Genomic DNA, 12,397 nt, shown 5'->3' on the forward strand with positions numbered 1-12,397 from the left:
TTTGAGTACGGGAGCAGGGAGGTTCTACTGCAGTTGTACAAGGCCTTGGTGAGACCGCACCTAGAATATTGTGTGCAGTTTTGGTCCCCTAATCTGAGGAAAGACATTCTTGCCATAGAGGGAGTACAGAGAAGGTTCACCAGTTTGATTCCTGGGATGGCAGGACTTTCATATGAAGAAAGACTGGATCAACTAGGCTTATACTCACTGGAATTTAGAAGATTGAGGGGGGATCTTATTGAAACATATAAAATTCTAAAGGGAATGGACAGGCTAGATGCAGGAAGATTGTTTCCGAAGTTGGGGAAGTCCAGAATGAGGGGTCACAGTTTAAGGATAAAGGGGAAGCCTTTTAGGACTGAGATGAGGAAAAACTTCTTCACACAGAGAAGTTAGATATGGCCCTTGTGGCTAAAGGGATCAGGGGGTATGGAGAGAAAGCAGGTACAGGGTCCTGAGTTGGATGATCAGCCATGATCATACTGAATGGCAGTGCAGGCTCAAAGGGCCGAATGGCTTACTTCTGCACCTATTTTCTATGTTTCTATACAGAAGGGGCAACACTAGGTAGCATAAAACCAGTTGGTTCAGGCAGACGGCCGTCATCAGTCATCGTTGACAGCTCATCTAAGAGAAGGATGAGCAGTTATACCTACTAAGAGGGAAGGCTTTGGGTGTAAATGCTGAGGAAAAATCCAGAGCTGGAGACTCTAAGCCAGTTCTATATTAAATTCACTGCTGTTTTGGCAACTTCTGCGACACTGCTGGTGCCTAACTGTATTGGTCTCTACCATTCCTCTGGATTCATCAGCTCCATGGAGAGGCAGAGCTTGATCCATGGGCAACAGCTTTATCTCCATATTGTACTGCCCTGGTTTGCATATCTAGTCAACTAGAATGCAACATTCATGGTCAACCTCGACCAGTGGAGCACCTCAATTCATGTATGGTTGAATGATAATTAAACTTGAACTTAAAATTGAATAAGGGTATGATTCTCAATGTATACTGACTGTGTAGTTATTTCCATAAATGAAAATGATGATACTGATGTTGCAATTAAATAAAAAGTGCCAAAGGTTGGATAACTGAAACAAGGAGGAAATACTAAGAGGTTCAGTCAATGAATTATATAGAATGGAAATAGGCCCTTCAACCCACTGAATTTCAAAAGTTCAAGTACATGTATTATCAAAATACATATACTTTATGCAACCTTGAGTTAGTCTTCTTACAGGCAGCTACAAAAAAAAAGAAACCCAATAGGACCCATTAAAATAAAAAAACTCCATCAAACACCCAACGTGCAGAAAAAAAATGTGCAAACAACAGAAGTAGGCAAATAGCATTCAGAAAGCTGAGTCTACACCGTGGCAGTTGCAGGCCACGGCCTCATTTCGTTGCAGAGATGAGTAAACTTTGTGGAGCAGCAAACTGAAGTTCAGTGCATGGCAGTAAAACTCGTAGAACAGCAATTGAACCAGTCCATGCCTCGCCTCCAGCCCCGGCACCCTGACCTCATCAATCTGGCCCGGCGCTTAAATCGTTTAAACCTCAGGTCATTCTTTGCTTTTGGACCTGGGTCATGCAGCTCCAATGTCCTCTCAGGCCAGTGCCCCATCAACTCAATTAATCCAGTACCCAACTTTTCCAATTTGGTTCTGTGCTTAAATTGATTAAACCGAGTCTTTTCTCACTACCAGGCCCAGGCCCGAGTCCTGCCGTCCCACCTCCATTCTCCTCGCTTTGGTTCTGGCGACTTGAATTTTCCTCCAAGTCCACACCAGCCAAACATTGGCTCATTTCCCGCTCTATGGCCTGGTCCCTGTCGTCTCTATTCAGCCTGTACTCACCATGCCACCAGTGTTTTGCACTTTTGAGACTTTAGTTTCCATCACAAAAATGCCAGATCATACAGGCGGTTCAAAAGCTCACTCCATAAGGGAGTCATGTCAAGTCAAGTTCAAGTCAAGTTGCTTTTTATTGTCATTTCGACCATAACTGCAGGTACAGTACACAGTAAAAACCAGACAATGTTTTTCAGGACCATGGTGCTACATGAACAATACAAAAACTACACTGAACTACGTAATCCAACACAAAAACTACACTAGACTATTGACCAACCCAGGACTGCATAAAGTACACAGAACAGTGCAGGCATTACATAAATAATAAACAAGACAATAGGCACAACAAAGGTCAGTAGGTTGGTATTCCGATGACTTGGGGGAAAAACTGTTACATAAATAATCAGCTGAATGGTGGCATCCAGGATTCCATCTGTTTCTGTACCCACGCCGAGTATTTTGTTGGCACAGATGTAGTTCAATTTAATGTCCATTGGAGAGCAGAATGGACAGGTGAGCCAGCCGGCTGGGACTTGCTTGCCGGCTAGTCCATTGTTTACCAGAAAAATAGATGGCCAATCAATGGTGCTCGTTTACCAGAAAAAATGAGGTTTAATAAAGTACTTGTTGTTTTCTTTGTTTTATTTGCCACCAGCTTCACCTTAAACTGGAAGAATCTATGCCAGTAATTAACTTTTCTAGGATTACCATACTCTACCCATATTCCCATTGACTCCTCCCAGATTCCACAACTCACTTGTGGACTGTACATTTTATAGAGGTACATTTTATACCGCCCACATATCTTTCCACACCATGCCTGCCTTTGGGATGTGGAAGGAAAAGGATACACCCATGTAGTCACAGAGAGAATGTGCAAACTCCACTTTCAAGATCTGTACTGAGCCTGGGTTGCTGCAACTCAACTAGCTGCACAATTTTGTTGCCCAAAGTATCAAATTAAAGTTGGTGAAAAGCACCCCCAGGCTTAGGAAATTGTGCAGGCTCTGTCCAGGTTTATTTTGATAGGAGGAATGATAGAGGGCTGCCTATCATGTGCTGTTTTCTTTTTAAAAAGTACATTTGTAGTTATACTCAACCACAGTTACACTTCAAATTAGTAATGCTCACCGTTCCATCCCCAGAGTGCATCGTGGGAAATATGACTAGCTGACTGTCCTCTAAAATGCATACAAGCAGTGGTTAAAGAGCAAGACTCCAGAGATAAGGGTAACAAAGAGGTGACTGTAAGAGGCAGAGTAGTAGCTACTGGATAGCTTTGAATCATTTGACTGGGCTGTGTTCAAGGACTCATCAGAGAATCTGAATGAATACACCACAGTTGTCACAGACTTTATAAAGTCAGTTGTGAATAAGTGTAATCCCACAAAATCATTCAGCATCTTTTCCAACGAGAAGCCCTGGATGAACCAATAGATCCACAGTCTGTTGAGGACCAAATCAGGGCTGTTCAAGTTTGGAGATGAAGTAAAATACAAGAGGTCCAGGTTTGACCTCCAGAAAGCCATCTCATATGTGAAGTGGCAATTCTGGACCAAAGTTGAATCAATGAACGATGCTCAACAACTATGCCAGGGCTTGAATGTTTTCACTTCCTATAAACTGAAACCAAGCGACAACAGTGACAACGAAGTTTTACTTCCAGATGAGCTCACTGCTTTTATGCTCAATTTGACCATCAAAACATGAAGCATCTTCATAAACTCCTACAGTTCCTGATGACCCTGTGACTTCAGTCTCTGAGGGAAATGTGAGAGCATCCTTTGGGAGGGTGAACCCATGAAAAGCATCCGGCCCAGATGTGTTACCTGGCTGAGTAGTAAAGACCTGTGCTGATCAACTGGCTGGGGCATTCACTGTTATCTTTAAACTCTCACTTCAGCCGTCTGGGGAACCCACCTGCTTCAAGCAGGCTTCAGTTACGCTGAAGCCTAAGAAGAATGTGGTAACCTGCCTCAATTACTATCATCCCGTAGTACTTACATCCATGGTGAGGAAGTGCTTTGTGAGGTTGGTGATGAAACATATCAACTCCTGTCTGAGGAGTGACTTAGATCCACTCCAATTTGCCTACTGGAGCAACAGTTCAATAGCAGATGACATTTCATTGGAACATCTGAACATATGAAAGATGCATATATTAGGATGAGTTTCATTGACTACAGCTCAGCATTCAATACTACCAAAACTAATGAATAAGCTTCAAGACCTTGGCCTCAATACCACATTGTGCAACTAGATCCTCAATTTCCTCACTTACAGACCCCACTCTGTTCAGATTGGCAGCAACATCTGTATGGTTTTCTGCAGTACAAGTGCACCATAGTGCCCTGTGTGCCTCTCCCTGCTCTAACTCACTTTCTACTTATGACTGTGAGACTACGCACAGCTCCAGTACCATATTTAAGTTTGCTAATGACATCACTATTGTTGGCTGAATCTAAGGTGATGACATTTCAGCATATAGGAGGGAGAGTGAAAATCTGGCCAAGTGGGGCTGTGTTGCCTTTAAGGCATTTGTTTAGTTTATTATATTTTCGCTTTAGTAATTCGTTTGTTATTGTTTTCTAGTTAAAGTTAAGATTGTTTAAAGTAAATTCAGTGTCTGTGATATATCGCAGCATGCGATGACGTCACACCCGGTTTTGCCACGTCTTGTTGGAAAATACCGGTTTGGAGAAACGAGAAGGAGGGGGCTTATGTGTGCAGGATCAACACGAGAGTTTTCTTTCTACGCACTAGAAACGTTAGTGAAGCAACGCCGTAAGTTCATGAGATAATCAATACGTTGAATTAAAAATACTAACGCTGATTCTGTTAAAAGTAATGACAGTTGATAAAGTTTATGTTTTTTGTTAAAGAGTTGCAGATAGTTTGTGTGAAGTGTATTTAAAGCCAGTTGATGGCGTAGGTAGATTCTGACTGTATGTTGCACTTTAATGTAATATAGTTGTTGTAGTTTTACTTTTGCAAGTATTTATGATATAAATGTGATGTCAAGAAGGAAACAAATACTGTATATATTTTGTATTGTTTTATCAACAGTTTTCACCATACATTAATGTGGAAGAGTGAACAGTAAATGGTTAACCTTACTGGGACCACCTCATTGATTGGTTTATGCTTGGTTCAGAGTTCTTTTACACCTGTGCAAGAACACTACAGGGGCAACAACAACACTCAATGTCAGCAAGACCAATGAGCTGGTTACTGACGGCTGATCAGAGGTGGAGAGCGAGTCAACAACTTTAAATTCCTCAGTGTTATCATTTTAGAGAATCTGCCTTGGGTCCAGCACATAATTTCCATTTCAAAGTAAAAACAGTAGCACCTCTATTTTTTTTATAGAAGTTTGTGAAGATTCAGCATATTATCTAAAACTTTGACAAACTTATATAGATATGCTGTGGAGAGTATATTGACTGGTTGCATCATTACCTGGTATGGAAACACTAATGCCCTTGAACAGAAGAACCTACAAAAATTAGTGGACACAGCCCAGTCCAGCATGGGTAAAGCCATCCCCAGTACTGAGCATATCTGCAAGGAGCATTATTGCAGTAAAGCAGCATCCACCATCAGAAAGCCCCACCATCCAGGCCATGCTGTCCATTGACTGCTGCCATCAGGAAGGAGATACATGAGCCTCAGGACCCACACTAGGAGGTTCAGAAACAGTTATTACTCCTCAACCATTAGGCTCTTGACACAGGGGGGTAAATTCACCCAACTTCATTCACCCTGACACTGAACCGTTCCAACAACCTATGGACTCATTTTCAAGGACTCTTCATCCTTTATTTTATGTTCTTAATATTTATTGCTTATTTATTAATTATTAATATTGTCATTTTTATGCTTCTTTGAATTTAATGCAAATGCCTACAAGAAAATGGACCTGGGTTGTATATAGTGACACATATATACTTTGATAAAAAAATACACTTTGAAGAAATAGAGTAATAACAGATATTACAGCATCTGTTTGACAAATATAGAACAGCACTGCACAGAATAGTATTGCACAGTACAGGCCCTTCAGCCCACAATATTGTACCGACCCTTAAACCCTGCCTCCCATATAACCTCCGCCTTAAATTCCTCCATACACCTGTCTAGTAGTCTCTGAAAAGAATTTCGCTAATGTATCTGCCTCCACCACTGACTCTAGCAGTGCATTCCACGCATCAACCACTCTCTGAGTAAAAAACCTTCCTCTAATATTCCCCTTGAACTTCCCACCCTTTACCTTAAAGCCATGTCCTCTTGTATTGGGCAGTGGTGCCCTGGGGAAGAGGCGCTGGCTGTCCACTCTGTCTATTCCTCTTAATCTCTTGTACACCTCTCTCACCCTCCTTCTCTCCAGAGAGTAAAGCCCCAGCTCCCTTATCTCTAATCATAATCCATACTCTCTAAACCAGGCAGTACACCTCTCTCCTCTCACCCTCCTTCTCTCCAGAGAGTAAAGCCCCAGCTCCCTTATCTCTAATCATAATCCATACTCTCTAAACCAGGCAGTACACCTCTCTCACCCTCCTTCTCTCCAGAGAGTAAAGCCCCAGCTCCCTTATCTCTAATCATAATCCATACTCTCTAAACCAGGCAGTACACCTCTCTCACCCTCCTTCTCTCCAGAGAGTAAAGCCCTAGCTCCCTTATCTCTAATCATAATCCATACTCTCTAAACCAGGCAGTACACCTCTCTCCTCTCACCCTCCTTCTCTCCAGAGAGTAAAGCCCCAGCTCCCTTATCTCTAATCATAATCCATACTCTCTAAACCAGGCAGTACACCTCTCTCACCCTCCTTCTCTCCAGAGAGTAAAGCCCTAGCTCCCTTATCTCTAATCATAATCCATACTCTCTAAACCAGGCAGTACACCTCTCTCCTCTCACCCTCCTTCTCTCCAGAGAGTAAAGCCCTAGCTCCCTTATCTCTAATCATAATCCATACTCTCTAAACCAGGCAGTACACCTCTCTCCTCTCACCCTCCTTCTCTCCAGAGAGTAAAGCCCCAGCTCCCTTATCTCTAATCATAATCCATACTCTCTAAACCAGGCAGTACACCTCTCTCACCCTCCTTCTCTCCAGAGAGTAAAGCCCCAGCTCCCTTATGTCTAATCATAATCCATACTCTCTAAACCAGGCAGTACACCTCTCTCCTCTCACCCTCCTTCTCTCCAGAGAGTAAAGCCCCAGCTCCCTTATCTCTAATCATAATCCATACTCTCTAAACCAGGCAGTACACCTCTCTCCTCTCACCCTCCTCATCTCCAGAGAGTAAAGCCCCAGCTCCCTTATCTCTAATCATAATCCATACTCTCTAAACCAGGCAGTACACCTCTCTCCTCTCACCCTCCTTCTCTCCAGAGAGTAAAGCCCCAGCTCCCTTATCTCTAATCATAATCCATACTCTCTAAACCAGGCAGTACACCTCTCTCCTCTCACCCTCCTCATCTCCAGAGAGTAAAGCCCCAGCTCCCTTATCTCTAATCATAATCCATACTCTCTAAACCAGGCAGTACACCTCTCTCACCCTCCTTCTCTCCAGAGAGTAAAGCCCCAGCTCCCTTATCTCTAATCATAATCCATACTCTCTAAACCAGGCAGTACACCTCTCTCACCCTCCTTCTCTCCAGAGAGTAAAGCCCTAGCACCCTTATCTCTAATCATAATCCATACTCTCTAAACCAGGCAGTACACCTCTCTCCTCTCACCCTCCTTCTCTCCAGAGAGTAAAGCCCCAGCTCCCTTATCTCTAATCATAATCCATACTCTCTAAACCAGGCAGTACACCTCTCTCACCCTCCTTCTCTCCAGAGAGTAAAGCCCTAGCTCCCTTATCTCTAATCATAATCCATACTCTCTAAACCAGGCAGTACACCTCTCTCACCCTCCTTCTCTCCAGAGAGTAAAGCCCCAGCTCCCTTATCTCTAATCATAATCCATACTCTCTAAACCAGGCAGTACACCTCTCTCACCCTCCTTCTCTCCAGAGAGTAAAGCCCTAGCTCCCTTATCTCTAATCATAATCCATACTCTCTAAACCAGGCAGTACACCTCTCTCACCCTCCTTCTCTCCAGAGAGTAAAGCCCCAGCTCCCTTATCTCTAATCATAATCCATACTCTCTAAACCAGGCAGTACACCTCTCTCCTCTCACCCTCCTTCTCTCCAGAGAGTAAAGCCCCAGCTCCCTTATCTCTAATCATAATCCATACTCTCTAAACCAGGCAGTACACCTCTCTCCTCTCACCCTCCTTCTCTCCAGAGAGTAAAGCCCCAGCTCCCTTATCTCTAATCATAATCCATACTCTCTAAACCAGGCAGTACACCTCTCTCCTCTCACCCTCCTCATCTCCAGAGAGTAAAGCCCCAGCTCCCTTATCTCTAATCATAATCCATACTCTCTAAACCAGGCAGTACACCTCTCTCACCCTCCTTCTCTCCAGAGAGTAAAGCCCCAGCTCCCTTATCTCTAATCATAATCCATACTCTCTAAACCAGGCAGTACACCTCTCTCACCCTCCTTCTCTCCAGAGAGTAAAGCCCTAGCACCCTTATCTCTAATCATAATCCATACTCTCTAAACCAGGCAGTACACCTCTCTCCTCTCACCCTCCTTCTCTCCAGAGAGTAAAGCCCCAGCTCCCTTATCTCTAATCATAATCCATACTCTCTAAACCAGGCAGTACACCTCTCTCACCCTCCTTCTCTCCAGAGAGTAAAGCCCTAGCTCCCTTATCTCTAATCATAATCCATACTCTCTAAACCAGGCAGTACACCTCTCTCACCCTCCTTCTCTCCAGAGAGTAAAGCCCCAGCTCCCTTATCTCTAATCATAATCCATACTCTCTAAACCAGGCAGTACACCTCTCTCACCCTCCTTCTCTCCAGAGAGTAAAGCCCTAGCTCCCTTATCTCTAATCATAATCCATACTCTCTAAACCAGGCAGTACACCTCTCTCCTCTCACCCTCCTTCTCTCCAGAGAGTAAAGCCCCAGCTCCCTTATCTCTAATCATAATCCATACTCTCTAAACCAGGCAGTACACCTCTCTCCTCTCACCCTCCTTCTCTCCAGAGAGTAAAGCCCCAGCTCCCTTATCTCTAATCATAATCCATACTCTCTAAACCAGGCAGTACACCTCTCTCCTCTCACCCTCCTTCTCTCCAGAGAGTAAAGCCCCAGCTCCCTTATCTCTAATCATAATCCATACTCTCTAAACCAGGCAGTACACCTCTCTCCTCTCACCCTCCTTCTCTCCAGAGAGTAAAGCCCCAGCTCCCTTATCTCTAATCATAATCCATACTCTCTAAACCAGGCAGTACACCTCTCTCACCCTCCTTCTCTCCAGAGAGTAAAGCCCTAGCTCCCTTATCTCTAATCATAATCCATACTCTCTAAACCAGGCAGTACACCTCTCTCCTCTCACCCTCCTTCTCTCCAGAGAGTAAAGCCCCAGCTCCCTTATCTCTAATCATAATCCATACTCTCTAAACCAGGCAGTACACCTCTCTCACCCTCCTTCTCTCCAGAGAGTAAAGCCCTAGCTCCCTTATCTCTAATCATAATCCATACTCTCTAAACCAGGCAGTACACCTCTCTCCTCTCACCCTCCTTCTCTCCAGAGAGTAAAGCCCTAGCTCCCTTATCTCTAATCATAATCCATACTCTCTAAACCAGGCAGTACACCTCTCTCCTCTCACCCTCCTTCTCTCCAGAGAGTAAAGCCCCAGCTCCCTTATCTCTAATCATAATCCATACTCTCTAAACCAGGCAGTACACCTCTCTCCTCTCACCCTCCTTCTCTCCAGAGAGTAAAGCCCCAGCTCCCTTATCTCTAATCATAATCCATACTCTCTAAACCAGGCAGTACACCTCTCTCCTCTCACCCTCCTTCTCTCCAGAGAGTAAAGCCCCAGCTCCCTTATCTCTAATCATAATCCATACTCTCTAAACCAGGCAGTACACCTCTCTCCTCTCACCCTCCTTCTCTCCAGAGAGTAAAGCCCCAGCTCCCTTATGTCTAATCATAATCCATACTCTCTAAACCAGGCAGTACACCTCTCTCCTCTCACCCTCCTTCTCTCCAGAGAGTAAAGCCCCAGCTCCCTTATCTCTAATCATAATCCATACTCTCTAAACCAGGCAGTACACCTCTCTCCTCTCACCCTCCTCATCTCCAGAGAGTAAAGCCCCAGCTCCCTTATCTCTAATCATAATCCATACTCTCTAAACCAGGCAGTACACCTCTCTCCTCTCACCCTCCTTCTCTCCAGAGAGTAAAGCCCCAGCTCCCTTATCTCTAATCATAATCCATACTCTCTAAACCAGGCAGTACACCTCTCTCCTCTCACCCTCCTCATCTCCAGAGAGTAAAGCCCCAGCTCCCTTATCTCTAATCATAATCCATACTCTCTAAACCAGGCAGTACACCTCTCTCACCCTCCTTCTCTCCAGAGAGTAAAGCCCCAGCTCCCTTATCTCTAATCATAATCCATACTCTCTAAACCAGGCAGTACACCTCTCTCACCCTCCTTCTCTCCAGAGAGTAAAGCCCTAGCTCCCTTATCTCTAATCATAATCCATACTCTCTAAACCAGGCAGTACACCTCTCTCCTCTCACCCTCCTTCTCTCCAGAGAGTAAAGCCCCAGCTCCCTTATCTCTAATCATAATCCATACTCTCTAAACCAGGCAGTACACCTCTCTCACCCTCCTTCTCTCCAGAGAGTAAAGCCCTAGCTCCCTTATCTCTAATCATAATCCATACTCTCTAAACCAGGCAGTACACCTCTCTCACCCTCCTTCTCTCCAGAGAGTAAAGCCCCAGCTCCCTTATCTCTAATCATAATCCATACTCTCTAAACCAGGCAGTACACCTCTCTCACCCTCCTTCTCTCCAGAGAGTAAAGCCCTAGCTCCCTTATCTCTAATCATAATCCATACTCTCTAAACCAGGCAGTACACCTCTCTCCTCTCACCCTCCTTCTCTCCAGAGAGTAAAGCCCCAGCTCCCTTATCTCTAATCATAATCCATACTCTCTAAACCAGGCAGTACACCTCTCTCCTCTCACCCTCCTTCTCTCCAGAGAGTAAAGCCCCAGCTCCCTTATCTCTAATCATAATCCATACTCTCTAAACCAGGCAGTACACCTCTCTCCTCTCACCCTCCTTCTCTCCAGAGAGTAAAGCCCCAGCTCCCTTATCTCTAATCATAATCCATACTCTCTAAACCAGGCAGTACACCTCTCTCCTCTCACCCTCCTTCTCTCCAGAGAGTAAAGCCCCAGCTCCCTTATCTCTAATCATAATCCATACTCTCTAAACCAGGCAGTACACCTCTCTCACCCTCCTCATCTCCAGAGAGTAAAGCCCCAGCTCCCTTATCTCTAATCATAATCCATACTCTCTAAACCAGGCAGTACACCTCTCTCCTCTCACCCTCCTTCTCTCCAGAGAGTAAAGCCCCAGCTCCCTTATCTCTAATCATAATCCATACTCTCTAAACCAGGCAGTACACCTCTTTCACCCTCCTTCTCTCCAGAGAGTAAAGCCCTAGCTCCCTTATCTCTAATCATAATCCATACTCTCTAAACCAGGCAGTACACCTCTCTCACCCTCCTTCTCTCCAGAGAGTAAAGCCCCAGCTCCCTTAAGATTTAGTCCTTTGTTGAGGCAACATGTAGGATTGATTTTTTAGGTTTGCTGTGACCTACGCTGTTGACAAGGTAGACATGAAAGCCTGATCAAAAAAGTAAAACCCAAGGGAAAGAGGTCAAAAGTGGCTTAGTGCAATGTTTGTGATTGTTCGCATTGGATTCCAGTGGGCTCAGTACTTGGTCTTCTGCTGCTATAGTAGAAATAATATCAGCACATCTTTAGGACAATGATAATGATATTTGCAGATGATAGAAACATCGTTGTATGGTTGAGGAGGGAAGCTTTGTACTGCTGCATAACAATGGGTTGGGCAGTTAAACAGTAAAATAAAAAAGACTTTCTCAAGCACCCTGACCAGGAGGAATATTTGTGGTTAGCTAGTACCTCACCACTAAGGTTTGGCTTTTTAAGCAGGGGTTTGACAGCTACAATTTGACGGCATCTGGAAAAATTCCAGTTACAAGGAATAATTTTACTAAAATAATTGAAACCTATTAAAAGAGTCCTTAAAAAAGTGTGGTAGGAACAGGTTCAATTTAGCAAGTAGACGGTTTACTTGCTGTTACAATCTTACAGAGTTCTGAATTGGAAATACGCACATTTTGACATGATTGCAGTCATTTTGCTAGGCTGACTACAGAGGTACCAGTATCCACAGCTATCACTCTCTCTAACAAAAGTAATTTTATTAATAAAAATACTGTGAATTTCTCATATTTTATGGGAAATGCTTGACTGAAGATGTGATATGACTCATTTTCATCTTTAATTTTTTATTTTATGTTCATATTTGCTCGCATTCTGAAGCACTTTGAACCACCTCATCTGTATGAAAAATGTTTTGTGAGTTATTATTATTACTA

At 44.0% G+C, this 12,397-nt stretch overlaps 1 protein-coding gene across 1 annotated transcript in view; it reads right to left on the minus strand.

The window, feature by feature from the left end:
- The window catches only part of LOC132383377 (adhesion G protein-coupled receptor B2-like), a 1,046,509-nt gene that overhangs the window by 91,738 nt on the left and 942,374 nt on the right, over nucleotides 1–12,397 (minus strand). The window lies entirely within an intron of this gene.

Source organism: Hypanus sabinus, chromosome 30, assembly GCF_030144855.1.
Source record: "Hypanus sabinus isolate sHypSab1 chromosome 30, sHypSab1.hap1, whole genome shotgun sequence".
NCBI lineage: Eukaryota > Metazoa > Chordata > Chondrichthyes > Myliobatiformes > Dasyatidae > Hypanus > Hypanus sabinus.